Raw genomic sequence first — 12,265 nt, forward strand, 5'->3', positions numbered from 1 at the left:
GAACTTTAAGAGTCAAGTACAGAGGAATGCGCTACACTGCATAATAAGACTAGTTCTGGAGAAAATTTTCAATAGAACATAGTAACATTGCAAGCCTGTTTCTCTTTCGATTATTACGACGTCACTACAAAAATTGGCACTAAATTTTCAGTACATATCGAAAGCCCGTATTTAGGAATACAAAACTGATAGCTCCCAAATAGTTTGTTTTAGCTTTATGATGTCTTTGGCAAATTTGTTAGTTTTTTGACGATTTTTTTCAAGTGAATGGAATTGGGGTGGTCCTTGACGATAGGCATAATTCACAAAAATATAAAAATAATCGCAAAGCTTTCGTTAGAGATTTCGCTTGTTTTTTTCAGGTTAGGAAAAAATGATGCTTTGCTATACCATACCTTCGCATAACTCTAGCGAGAGACTCCAAAATGAAAAATACCATGCGATATATTTAACCCTTACAAGTGTAGAGTTTTTTTTCTATTTTTCCGTAGACGAGATGAAGAAAATATCCTTTCAGTTTTGATACAAGCAAATTTCTAGCCTTCTAGATGTATTACCAATACAGTTGCATCCAAATATTTAAAAAAAGCAAAATAATTAACAGACTGTTGTAACGGCATTAAATTAGCAAGGGACTGGAAGGTGAAGTATATTTTTCAATATTAAGAGTCACAGTACTCAAAAGAGTGCAAGGAGTTGAAGATCGGTTCCGACAGCATGAAATACAAAGTTACTTTACGCTCGTCCGGACATGCCGCCGACTCAGGTGATTCGCATTTCTAATGCCAAAAGATCCTAACTCCTGCGGTAACAGCAAATGGTTTAAGTCGCCGGGAAACTCTAAGCTTGCACATTGACCCCACTCCACGCTTTTCTAAATTTTCTTCCTTCAACTCCTTGCTCTCCCTTGAGTACTATGGCTCTTAATATTGAAAAATATACTTCACCTTCCAGTCCCTTGCTAATTAACAGCATTTTTTGACTCAATAGGTTGTTAACAAAAAAAATAGGGAAAAAAATAATTAACAGACATTAAGTTTTTGATCCAATGGAAATTGGCAGTGTATAGTACAGGATCAATATTAGGCTACGGATTCTACGCTTGTGACGATAACTTTTTCGTTTCGGTAACTCATCACAGAACAGGAATAAACTCTCTCTCACATCAAAGAGTTTCCGTAGCTCTATTTGTGATAGCCTCGAGAATATACTCATTGTGCTTAAAAATAAAGAAAGATAATCAATATAGAACCAGCAATATTCGTATATTCGTTGAATGAATAATAAAATGCATCATTCTTTCTTTCATGAGCTGTTGTTCTAGGTTATATATTTTCTGCTTAAAAAATTACACCTTGCATGCATGAAGAACTAATCTAAGTTAATTCTTACATGTCCCACTTTTTTGTAGCATTCATAGGGTTCAAGAAACATGAAAAATTCGCTTTGAAAGATGCATCTTTCGCAGTGCTGGAAGCTGCTCAATATTTACCTTCCGGTGCTTAACACGATTCTCCTAGAAAATTTTCAATATTCTATATGCTAGGAAAAGATAGTCGAAGACGGTCCAAATTGATAAGCTTTAGCAGTTTTCAATAATAATGGAAAATAATGAAGATATATCAAAATTTCATTTATCAACGCCAACTGTAAATATCAGACTAATAGAGATAACTTCAGTTCTTAGTTCTAATTGTCCCAGTTACTGGTCTTCCTTGATTTTGTGAGTAAATTCTACCTAAATCAAAAGTTTTAGCAGTTTAAACCGTTGTTGTTTAAAAACAACATGGGCATGTGCTTTATTCATACCTTAATACAAAATAGACTGATTTTCAACAAGAGTATTTGGTCTATTTTAGAGATGTGCAATTTGTTCATTCGTTCTGCATCTTTTATTTGAGTGAAGATTTCTTGTGGTATATACAATAGAATAAAATGTTGATCGAGTTTTATCAGCTTCCAGAGTAATTCAAAAAAATTTCAAACATTTGAGCTCTTATCACCCGAGGCTGTCACCACCAAAAAGTTATTTCTTTATAGGATACTTCAATATGATAATTTATGCCTAACGTCCATTATGCCAATCGTCCATTATGCCTAACGTATATTATGCCTAACGTCCATTATGCTACACGTCTTTATGCCTAACGTCCATTATGCCTAACGTACATATGCCAAACATCCGTATGCCTAACGTATTTATGCCCAATGGGGTACACACCACAATAACATAATAACTCAAATAAAATGAAGCAAGTTTACTGAATAAACAGGGCTATCTATAATAGTTAATTTGTCATGATTTTTTTGAAGATTCGGGGTAGGTGGCTCTTGAAAAATTGTTAATTAATTTTCTGAATGAAGAGATAACAGCCCCAGTAGCGAAATCAACACTACCATGCAGTGAATTGTTTAAGTTTTGACCACAGACTAACAGACATAACACTATCAGGGAATCCCCTCAAAAAACGTTTATCCGACAATTTCCCCAGAACACTAGCTCCACCTTTTATTCACGGTCCCAAACACTCATTTACTGGTGGGTTACCCCTCAAGTTTGGGAACAATTTTTCACTAGTTGCCTATCCCCCATATGCTTAAGATTCCGATTAGGGTCGCACTGAATTCATTAGTAAGGTTATTCGGAGGACTTATATTTGCCATTCAATTTAGTCGATACAAGGCTTTCTTCTCAGTCACTCTTTCTGAAGAACAAATAATAAATCGTGCATTAAATTAAAATTATTTATTCAAAGTGGCTGTACTTTTTTTCGAAACAGTTCGAAAAGTTTGCTTGTAGTTCATGGGTCTTGAAAATTAGTGTACTTTTCGAAAATAAATGTCTTGTTTTGCCCCTTTCTGGAGATTTTTCATGATATGTCTGAAGGAGACGCATGGTAATGGTTGATTATGCAATATAATATAATTTATAAATGGCTCTTAGCATTATCAACAATTGAAAAAATGTGAATTCTGCTAAAAATTCACTAAACGATTTTTATTTAAATGAATTTTCACTTTATATTCGCAAATGCTGAATTTTCAAACCACCCTGAGGGCCAAGGTTTCGAGGTAAAAAAATTAATTGAATTCAGCGACGTACAATTACCCCAAAGTGAAGTTTTCACCAAATTCAGACTCCTTTGAAGTTTTGTCCTACTTTTGTATGGAAGGTGATCACTGTGCGACAACTTAATTTGATAAAAACATGAATAAAATTAATTTTTCATCTCATTACATTTCACAAATGATTAAAAATCCTTGAAACATTTTTGAAGTAGTAAATTGAAAATCCAAACTCCAAATGGCTCCATACATACAATAGTTAGTGCGTTGAAATGGTAATCTGAACATAATGTTGTTGCGTAGTGTTCGAGGAGCGACGTTTATGTTGATTTGTTCCAGAATAGCTGGGGCATCTATACGACCTTGCAGAGTGTCAGCGGTGAACAAGGCTCTTGCAGTATTCCTTCGAACATGTAGGGGCTCTAGTTGAATTAGCTGACACCGGTTTTCATAGCGAGGTAGTCGGGAAGGATCTCTCCACGGCAATCTACGAAGCGCGAAACGTAAAAAGCGACGCTGAACGGACTCTATTCTCTCAACGCCATTATTGTAGTTTGGACTCCAAACTTCAGAGCAATATTCTAGAATTGATCGCGATAAAGAACAGTAGAGCGATTTGAGACAATAGATATCCGTAAAATTTTTGGCTATTCTGAAGATGCATCCCAGTGCTCGAGATGCTTTACCAACTGCATAGGAGACGTGCTGTTTAAACGTAAGTTGAGGATCCAGAGTCACTCCCAGATCTTTAACGTGACTGACGCGTTCAATGTCTGTTTCTAGTAGACGGTAGTTAAAATGAATCGAATGTTTTTTCCGTGAAAACGATATTACCGAACACTTCTTCGGGCTCACGCACATGCGGTTCGTGTTACACCAATCAGCAAAGACATCAAGCTGCTGTTGGAGAAATCTGCAATCTTCAATTGACCGAATTAGGCGGAATATCTTGAGGTCATCTGCGAAGGACAATCGTGGAGCCTTCAGAACTAGATGTACATCATTGAAGTATAGCAGAAACATCAACGGTCCCAAGTGGCTTCCTTAAAGTATTCCTGACGTAGAAATGAAGGTGGGGGCCTGACAATCTCCTATGACAACCGCTATCTCTCGGTCTATGAGGTAGGATCGAAACAACTCCAAAACACTACCATTTATTCCAAATCTCTCCATTTTTGCGATTGCGATATCGTGATTTATCTTATCGAAAGCGGCAGATAAGTCGGTGTACACAACGTCGGTTTGAGCACGATGTTCCATACTCTCTGTTATAAAGGACGTTAAACACAGCAAGTTAGACGCTGTTGACCGCCGGGACGTGAAGCCGTGTTGATCGTCACTTAGGTACTGCTTACAATGAGCCTGAAGAGGTTCCATTCAATGTGCCTTTTCAGGATAACGGAGGGGAACCCGTCGGGTTCCGGATTGAAAGATGACTTAAGCCGAGAGGAAGCTCTGGTAATCATCGTTGCATCGACATCGATAACACCCAAAGCTTGGCCTACAAGTGGAACTCTGCTAGCGGCGAGTTCGATTTGCTCAATAGTTAGTGCCTCATCTGTGAATACATTCGCGAATTTTTCCGAAAAAAGTGCACATATGTCTCGAGATGTGGTAGCTGTGTTCCCATTGAAAGTTATAGACGACGGCAGGCCTGATTCTTCTTCTTTTCTTTCTTTTTTTTTTATTATAGAGGTTTTAACCTTAAGGTCATTCGCCTCTTCGGGTTAGAACAATCTCTTATGAGAAATTTCTAACCCTATGTGCGAGGTCGGGACTCGAACCCAGGTGCGCTGCGTACAAGGCAATCGATTTACCAACTACGCTACGCCCACCCCCATAGGCCTGATTCCTTGCGCTGCTCGTTCACATATTTCCAGAAACGTTTAGGATTTGAGATTACGCTGAATATTTTGCTGATATCGATAGAAACAGTGTTGACTGGCTCGTTTGTATGAATGGTTGAGACTGACGTAATAGTCTCTGAGTGATATTGTGCGATACTTGGTAAACCTCCGCAGGGTAGCTCTTTTTATAGACTTCAGCCGTCGCAGTGTACTCGTTTACCATGGAGGGCCGGTTTGTCGATGGTGAACTTTTTTTTGGAACGTGCCTGTCAATAGCATACACCAAAACGTTTGAAAAGGTTTGAACTGCGGTTTCGACATCTTCGGGGTCCAGAATATTTTCCCAATCGATGGTGGAAAGAAGGTCTGCGATACTGCGATGATCAGCTTTACGGAAATTGTAGGAGACAGAAAGCGGTAATATATCGAAGTCATGCACCACAGAGCTATCAATCGTGGCGATCAGTGGAGGATGATGTGCCACTGGTTTTACTGGGCGAGAGGGAACCGTCACTATTGATGTGGCGGAAACCTGATCGCTGACAAAACAAAGATCGAGGCGGCGGCTATTCTCATTGGCAATAGGATTGATTTGTAGTAACGTGGCTGAGCTATAGCTGTCAAGTAGCCTCACTGCACATGGGTGGAGAACGGAATGGTCCGAATCCGGATAAAGAAATCCATTAGGGGAAGATTTCCATGAAATGGTAGGAAAATTAAAATCTCCTAGTACCATGATCTCATCAACAGCGTTAGCATCTTCGAGGATAGTAAAAACTGAGCTGCAGTGTGCTTCAACGCATTCGGTATCACGAGCGCGGTCGGGTGGAACATTAGGGTGTCCCAAAATGACATCATGTTAAAAAAGTCATCGGGCTCACTTCTTAAATGAAAGGTTAGGGTATTAGGACCACTTTCTTGTTCGGAGTGAGTTTGCTAAAACGCTTCCTACTGGTGGCGACTTTTGATTTTTTGAAAAATGGGCCGATTTTGGTTAAAATTTCAAATTTATGCCTGTTGAAGTGGTCCTGAACTGTCTTAGATTTTTTTCAGCATTTTTTCATTTTTCTGGAGATCCAAACGGAGAAGCTTGGTTAGTTAGTTTGTATAAATTTGGAATTATAAGAGCGGCAGGGCCATTAAAACTTAGTAAAAAGTGAAATTTTTGGCGTTTTTCAGTATTTTTTCTTCAAAACTGGGTATCTACAAAATTTTAAAAGTACAGAAAACACTTTATATAGTTGAGTCAAATTCAGGGGCGTAATTTTGCTGAAGAAAGTGTATAGCTATGGCTAATGGGGTATGAGTTATTTAAGTTTTTGTTAGATAACCTTTGACATTTTTAGCAATTTATCAAAAATAACACTGTTCCAAAAAGTAAATCAGTTCAAATGTGCTTTGACCACACATTCTTTTTCGAAAAATAGAAGGAAAATAATGAAAAATGACGTTTTCTGTACGTCTTTAGTATGTCAGGACGAGGTTTAATGAGCATCTGATGATTTTTTTTTTGTAATTTAAATTATAAAAATAACTTTGCTAATGATGCCAAGTCTCTAATTATTTTTTGAAGAGTTAATTCTCCATAATTACTTCTGGGAGGCATCTTCAACAAAACGATTGTGTCAGAAAATGCGCTGTATTCTGTTGTAAAACTTTTTCGAGGATATTTGCCCCAAATTTGACTATATCGGAATTATGTGATCTAAACAGAAAATATCAGTTTTTCAACACTCACCTCACTCTTTTGCATTTTTCTCCACTTCAAAGTTCCTAACATGAAAATAAGACTTTATATACAAAATGTAAGTACGTTAATCAATTTAGCCTTCAAATATACGCTATAACTTGCCGTTAACTCGACATATTTGTTTAATTTTAGTGATTTTCAAGCCCGCTAGGAGGCTATTAATACAGAAAATATTTTTTAAAAAAAATCGTCATATTCTCATAAAAACCGATTCTGATGTACTAGAGACAAGCGAAAAACGCCATTTTTCATCATTTTCTTTCTATTTTCCGAAAAATAATATGCGGACTAAGCCCACTTAAGTTGTTTTATTTTGTAGAACAGTGTTATTTTTTATGAATATCATAAAATGTCAAAAGGTTATTTAACAAAAATGTAAATAACTTATACCCCATTGGCCGTAGCTATACACTTTCTTCAGCAAAATTACGCCCCTAAATTCGGCTCAACTATATAAAGTGTTTTCTGTACTTTTAAAATTTTGTAGATACCCAATTTTGAAGAAAAAATACTGAAAAGCACCAAAAATTTCACTTTTTACTGAGTTTTAATGGCTCTGCCGCTCTTATAATTCAAAATTTGTACAAACTAACTAACCAAACTTTTCCGTTTGGATCTCCAAAAAAATAAAAAATGCTGAAAAAATATCTAAGACAGTTCAGGACCACTTCAACAGGCATAAATTTGAAATTTTAACCAAAATCGGCCCATTTTTCGAAAAATCAAAATTCGCCACCAGTAGGAAGCGTTTTAGCAAACTCACTCCGAAGAAGAAAGTGGTCCTAATACCCTAACCTTTCATTTAAGAAGTGAGCGCGATGACTTTTTTAACATGATGTCATTTTGGGACACCCTAGTGGAACATACAAAGCACACAAGCACAACTTACGGTCGCCAAGCTCGACAATTGTCCAAACCTGCTCTAGACAAACCCAAGAAGTGTTCTCGACGATTCTTGCCTTCGAGCTGGTTTTAATCGCTACTAATACGCCGCCTCCGGTGGATTTTCGGCTGTTGCTGGGGTTCCTGTCACAGCGAAACACCTCGTATTCAGTACCGAACACCTGACTGGAAAGCGTGTCATCGTTCAACCATGTTTCGACGAAGACAATGATGTCAAAACTCTTATCGGAGACTGCAAGCGGGAATTGCTCAACGATTGAATTAATACCACCAACATTTTGGTAGTATAGCAGCAGCTTAGCCCGTCGTTGACCAATGCTGGAAATCGAATACCTTTGAGGCAAGGAAGAGCTCACAGATGCATTGTACTTGCCTGAGGTAGGTTTGCGGAAGACCCCTCGTCCCATCTCCACCACAGGACCGGGACGGCTGCTGGTCGCTGGCAGGAAGGGCTCGACTGTGGTGGGGGAACTAAGGGCTTCCGCACGGCTGGCGGCAAGTGTGCGTCCCGGTGACCGAAGAGACGACATTACGTGGGATGTATGCAATGCAGCTGGACTAGGTGTCTCTCGTAAACAGCTGCAGTTCGCAGGCAGGAAGAACGGCATCTGGTGCTGATACGGTGCAATTAAAGGAGAACTGGAATCATTTCAGTGCTTGAATTATTTAGAAAGGATAGGTACTTGCCGCAGGGGGAAGTTTGGAAGACCCTTTCTCCACTCCCGCACACAGGACCGAGACGACTGGTGAACGTTGGCTGCAGTAGCTGGACTGTGGCGGGGGAATCGAGGGCTTCCATAATAAAAGCTGCGGTGCATCTCGGTATCCCATTAACGAAATCTATCCTGCTTTGGCTGGTCGAAATTAAATTCCCGAACGAGTACTCCAGTCGGCCAAGTAGACGCTTTGAGTGCAGTGTCCTTTAGTTCGCTCGGAAGCTCAACTCGGAAAGAAACAAAATTGAGTTTCGTGAGATCGGTGTCCTTCTTGACCAACAAAATTGCTTCGGGTGAATCGCTTATTCCAAGGCATTCTTGGGTCATGGCAACGATTTCCTCCACTGTATGGCTCGGGTCAAGACGACTCAAATAGACCCAAAACTGCTCCCGCTCATCCGCAACTGTTCTGATTTCCCGCTGAATGGTTCTAGTACCACAGACAGCGGCTGCAGTGGCGCGAATTTTAGCATTATTCTCGCGACATCGTTTCGGAGTGGGCAGATTCTCCGGATGTCGCTTGACAAACAGCCCCCTTTGAGTTACAGAGCCGTAATTGGCTGGAAAATTATTTTCAATACAGCTCGAGAGATTTGAGACGACCGTGTTCAAATTATCTACAGCCTCACATGTACTACTTAAGCATTTCATTAATTCGGTGCCTCTCAAATTGATGTCTGAGTTGCCCCAAATTATGTGGTAAGCATTTGCATCACTGCCGATTATGAGGGGAAACCAATTTCTGCCACAGTATGATTCAACCTTTTTGAAATCATCCGAAGGTGATGGTTCATAATGCTGCAAATATGCCGAACAATAGATGTATTTCTTGTTTAAGTTGTCAACAGTCTTATTGACTGTGAGAGCACAAATATCGCGAGTTGTGAGGTCGGATATAAGACATGCGTTAATAGCACCATTACTCTAAGGAGGGAGCACCATACTCGATTACAGTACTATACATTTCATCATCAGCTCTTGTTGTACAGCAACTAGAAGATACCAAACACGTTGGCTAATAATCGCCTATAGCGAATCCCGAAATGGATATTAGGGACATGACCATCATTTGAATCGCACGATTTGCAAAGAAACAAACATCCACTGTGCCAAAGATTCGCTTAACATAGCAAGGGTAAGACCCACGACACTCCGTGCCCGACTGGCATATTTTAGTTGTGCCGGCCATTCCGTCCTCTACACGGAGAAACACCTTGACTTGAGGACTCCTGTTTTCAGTCGCCTCTTACGACATGGGAACAGGAACCCCGTGGAGTTGAGTTTTGTGACAGTTGGGTCAGGGAACGGATGCAGAACTGGCGTATATGATATATTAGCGGCTAATACTTTGGTTCGATTCTATACATTCGGGAAGGGCGGATTAAATAAATTAAGGTACAATTAATTTACCGACGCACGTGAATCATCCATTTCCGGTCAGCATAGCATGATGAAATTCCCACAGAATGTAATTGTTGTTTATGGCAAATAAACAACTTTTACTACATTTAGGCAAGTTAAAGTAGTTTGATTGCATGTTGCATGTGTTTTTTCTATTCTACTACATAAGTCTGTTTTTTATGTCGATTATAGAGGTTTTAATCTTGAAGTCATTCGCCTCTTCGGTAAGTCTGTTTCTTTTGTACTTCTATTAGTTTGCCTTTCCATTATTCATGTATACCAAAATAGTATCGGTCAATTTATACACTTCTAATCAATCTCATTGCATCTTTTTTTCCTTGTTCGGTATATTATGATTCCTTTTATTGCTAAATCTTTATACTATACTCATATAGATACAAACGTACAAACGCTCGTGACCTTCGCGATAACACAAACCTAGTCACAAATGCAACCATGCAATTGCGACCATCTACACATACTTACGCCCGCGATTTCACCAACATTAAAATAACCCGGTCCCCGGTAGGTTAGTAAACGTTTTAACACCTAAAACTTACAAATGCGGTCTCAAGCATTAACCTACCATCTGCGTGATCATGAAACGGTCATATCCGGTAGTCTATCGTTGGTATTAGCAGCCTAAATGCAGCATCAGATTCACGGTTCACGCGCGATCATTCAAGAATACACGCCACAGGATTATAAAATCGAAATAATACACGCGAAGTCACATACACGTGACAAACACTTCAACATACAATTTTTGAGCACTTCGCGACCATCCACGCACTTATACACGCGATCTCGCAAACATGATAACATCCCGATGATAAGGTGAATGTCTCAGCTCTTATAAATTTTCAAACGCGGTCTTGAGCGTGAAACTATAAACTCCGGCGCTCACACGGTCTTGAATCGGTCACTTCCGAAAGTTTCTATCCTTGGTATCAGCAGACTAGGTCCATACCTTCAATTGGACCAATCAATAAAAGAAAGCTCTCATATCCACTGAACAACACGTTCCATGGTGACATGACCGGGAACTCTAGTGATATGGAGTAACTCATTCATTGTGAATGGCCACACGTTTAAAAAATCGATTTTTTTACACGCGAAGTCACATGCACGCGAACACACCCGACAAACTCGTTAACATACGAACGCTTCAGCCCTTCGTGATCAGTAACGCACACCTACGCCCGCGATCGCGCAAATTTGATAACACCCCGGTAATATAATTTATATCGTTTTACCACTTACGAACTTTCAAACGCGAACCTACAAAGGTCCGTGTTCGCGCGAGCATGAATCGTTCAGGTCCGGAAATCATTTCCCTCTGTCCTATCAACATACATTCAATTGGACAAAAGCTAAAAAAATAAAAAACTAAACAAATAAAGCTCATATCCAGTAAACAACACCTTCCATGGCGTTGACGTACAAATGCTCGAGCTGTTCGCGATGACACGCCACCGTGAAGTCTCATATCTGAACAATAGAATATCACATTCACGTCTGCAATTGTAGTGTGTGATTCTGACGGGGAGCCCCTGTCATTTTTAACATACGCCGACGCCGAGCCAGCGGCCGAAATTTTTTTTCGCGCCCATTATTTGCGTACTCAAATATACCCAACATGCTTGCTTTTACCAAAATGAGACAAACAAGTCCCGAGGAAGTACTCGCTTTTCTTCTGTTGTATTTTTGAGAAATTATATCCGGTTTCAATTTAACCATGAATTCCGATAAATTTTTACGTAACGAAAACAGTACCATGAACAAAAATCACTTATTTTATAATTGTGTTCAATTTCCTTCCGAAGCACTTGCGTTTACTTGTGGGGTTTGTTAGTTTTTTTTGTGAATTCCATTTTCGGTTTACGCTATGTCATTATCAAATAGTTTTTCTGTCCGTATACTAGTCTACAACTTTACGCATATTACTCATAAACCAAATCTAGTTATAACCTATGACCGATTGTGATACAATTTGCAAACAACGTCCCCTAACTTTGAGAGTATTGTAAATAGAAGTGTTTGTTCTTTTATAAAGATTTTCGTTTCTGAAGCATTTTCTATTTTTTTCATATTCAAAAAAATGGCAGCAAACATCTGACTTCCTGCGGGATTAATCACTAACTATGCCATCAAGACGGAGGTCATCCATAATCATCTCAGAGAGCATCATTAGTGTAACCTTTGTTATTTTCGCATGAATAATTTATCGCACGTTTATAGCAAAAACAACCATTCTGTAACGGAGCACTGCTTTATTCCGCCTAAAACTATTGCGCTGTTATTCAGAGAAAGCAGTAGTTGACCGAAAGCGTGCACGAAAGAATATGTTTTCTCGTGAGAGCTGTAGAACTTACCCAGCAGCGGTAAAGCTAACTTCTGCATTATATATGAGGATGAGCGGAATAGCATTACAGCATAAGCTAGTTAACCTATCTTATTTGTTCTAGCACCTATTTTTCATTGGGATGCCAACAAATTCGGAGCCGATGGGTGTTTTTGTTATACAGAAAATAGTAGGATTATATTATTTTAGAATTTCAAAAACCATCAATTTTACTTCT

Source organism: Topomyia yanbarensis, chromosome 3 (genome assembly GCF_030247195.1).
Source record: "Topomyia yanbarensis strain Yona2022 chromosome 3, ASM3024719v1, whole genome shotgun sequence".
Lineage (NCBI taxonomy): Eukaryota > Metazoa > Arthropoda > Insecta > Diptera > Culicidae > Topomyia > Topomyia yanbarensis.